This window comes from Elephantulus edwardii, unplaced genomic scaffold (assembly GCF_000299155.1).
Source record: "Elephantulus edwardii isolate Elephantulus edwardi_28Jun2011 unplaced genomic scaffold, EleEdw1.0 scaffold00257, whole genome shotgun sequence".
In the NCBI taxonomy this organism is placed as follows: domain Eukaryota; kingdom Metazoa; phylum Chordata; class Mammalia; order Macroscelidea; family Macroscelididae; genus Elephantulus; species Elephantulus edwardii.
In genome coordinates, this window is record NW_006400007.1 from 18456 (window position 1) to 21278 (window position 2823).

General features: G+C 40.7%; 1 pseudogene; it reads left to right on the plus strand.

Moving 5' to 3' along the window:
- The first annotated feature begins 1602 nt into the window (after nucleotides 1–1602).
- LOC102850677 lies at nucleotides 1603–2084 on the plus strand (annotated as a pseudogene).
- Nucleotides 2085–2823: the final 739 nt, after the last annotated feature.

Below are 2823 nucleotides of genomic sequence, written 5' to 3' on the forward strand. Positions count from 1 at the left end.
CAAAAGAACAAGTATTCTATCCTTGGAGATGACAGCAGTTTGCTCATTAGAATAAAGAGTTAAGAAACTCTAGCTAGTCAACATACACTGAATAAGTTGGTAAAAAAAGGCCAGCACTGTAGAAGAACATTATGAACATAACTAGACTAAAAAAACAGATAATCCGCATACTACAGAATACAAGTAGTAACAAAAACCTGCTTTTCAACAACTCATTACAGGGGATAGCGCGAACGCAGTCCCCCACTACCACAAATTATGCAGTCGAGTTTCCCACATTTGGGGAAATCGCAGGGGTCAGCACATCCGGAGTGCAATGGATAAGCCTCACCCTGGGAAAACCACCTTCATGATCATGGTATCTCCCCTGCCAGGTAAGTATGAATTGAAACTTCACCAGCTTCCATAATCTTTCGAGAGCCACACTTTACACACATGACGATTAAAGATACCAGTACTTAATAGGTGTTATTTTACCATTACTAGTTCGACTAACAAAGTAAAACACATTTTTACTTTAAATTTACCCCTAAATATCCAGAATGCAGATGCCCTTGACAATTCTGAGCATGCACTGCGTCCTTATTTACATATCAACACCTTCTGCTCCCATGACGTCATCTTTTTCCTTCCTTTCTCCCTTCCTAGTCGTCTGGGGAGAATCTTACCTTGTTAGGTGTCTTCAAGTTGGGTATAAACTCATAGCAACCTAGGAGCAATAGATCTGAACCCTGTCCTAGCCTGTGCTATCCTCAATCTCTGACACATGTGAAACCATTGTTACAATCACTATTCTCAACCAGAGACTGAGAAAACTCAACCAGAGACTGAAAACTCTTATCTCCTTTGGAGTCTCATGCAAATTAGGCTTCATAGGCTTCTCCTTTGCTGTTCCTCCACTTTTTCAAGCATGATATACCTCTCAACATGCCCAATATACAAGACACAAAGCTTCATCATTTTACCTCCAGTGACAGAGTACTCTAGCTGTAGCTTCTCCAAGCCCTGTTTGTTCTTTTGGCAGTCCATGGGATATTCAGCACTCTTCTCCAACACCAGTCCAAAAGCATCAATTTTTCTGTCATCCTTATATACTGTCCAGCTCTCAGATTCACAGCAAGTGACCGAAAGGTGCATCCGGCGCACCTTAACCTCAAATCTCAGGTGGTTTAGCGGAAAAGAATTGAACTGTCAAGTCATGCCATTCCAGTCTGCTAGCTGCTTCATCAAAGAAAGTCAATCAACTACCATGAGACTTACTGCCTCTGAAAACCTGCTGGAGGATCAGATATGAGTCAATCTCAATTCAATAGTCCCAACACAACAGTCAGCATGATAAATTATAAGGATGGAACAGGTGATACGGAGGACACAGGATAGGACAGGATTCAGCTCTATTGATAGAGTCCTTGAGTCAGACTACATTTGATAGCACCTAGCAATAAGAATTCATCTTTATTGATTACATCTCAACATTAAGAAAACAAAATTGAGCTGCCATTTTGCATCCCCTCATGTGCAGCCTATCTCAGCTGGTCTGCCAAAAGACCCCCTGAGTGCCAGCCCTATTCCCCCGCGCGGCCCCATTTCCTCTCTGACAAGATGAAAGAAACGATCATGAATCAGGAGAAACTTGCCAAACTGCAGGCACAAGTGCGCATTGGTGGAAAAGGAACTGCACGCAGAAAGAAGGTGGTTCACAGAACAGCTACAGCAGATGACAAAAACCTTCAGTTCTTCTTAAAGAAATTAGGGGTAAACAATATCTCTGGTATTGAAGAGGTGAATATGTTTACAAATCAAGGAACGGTGATCCACTTTAATAATCCTAAAGTTCAGGTATCTCTGGCAGCAAACACTTTCACCATTACCGGCCATGATGAGACAAAGCAGTTGACAGAAATGTTACCCAGCATCTTAAATCAGCTTGGCACAGATAGCCTGAGTAGTTTAAGAAGACTGGCTGAAGCCCTGCCCAAACTGTGGATGGAAAAGCACCACTTGCTACTGGAGAAGATGATGATGATGAAGTTCCAGATCTTGTGGAGAATTTTGATGAGGCTTCAAAGAATGAGGCCAACTGATTTGAGTCAACTTTTGAAGAAGATAAAACATGACGAAGTTACTTTGAGCTGCTATTTTATATTATGACTGCTTTTTTTAAATTGTTTTGTTTATGGATCTGATAAAATCTAGATCTCTCATATTTTTAAGCCCAACAAGCCTTTTGGACATTGCAGCTCTTTTCAGTTTCTGCTTAAATATAATTCATTCTTTGCAGCTAAATAAGCTGAAGAAGCCTGGGAATAAAATTTGAAACAAAGGTTAATAAAGGTCTTTGCCTAGTATGTGCTTTTTATTACTATTACTCCAATTACGATGATTTGTACACAAAAAGCAAAATCATTTCTAGAAAGCTAATTTTGTCATGTAATAATGGCCAATGATGGAATTTGATTAAAGATTTAGAATAGCTTAATGTAAAAAAAAAAATCAAAACCAACAAAATCTTTTTTAATCCACCAGATGCTCTTCTGGTGAAGGAGGGGCAATCTCGTATCAATCAGATCCAATTTGACGGTACACACACAAAAAAGAATAAAGGAGGGGAAACTCCACACAACGACTGCAACAGTGCGCTTGAGTGTGGCAGAGATGGTGAGGGTGGCACCAAACAGGGCAGGGTTCTCATCTGTCATTCATAGGGTCATCACGAATAATAGCTGACTCGATGGCACCTAAAAATAACCGTCATCTCTACTGTTTTACTAGTCTAAGCTTAGGAACCAGCTCTGATGGCCTGGTCCGGAGGGTGTTACGCTA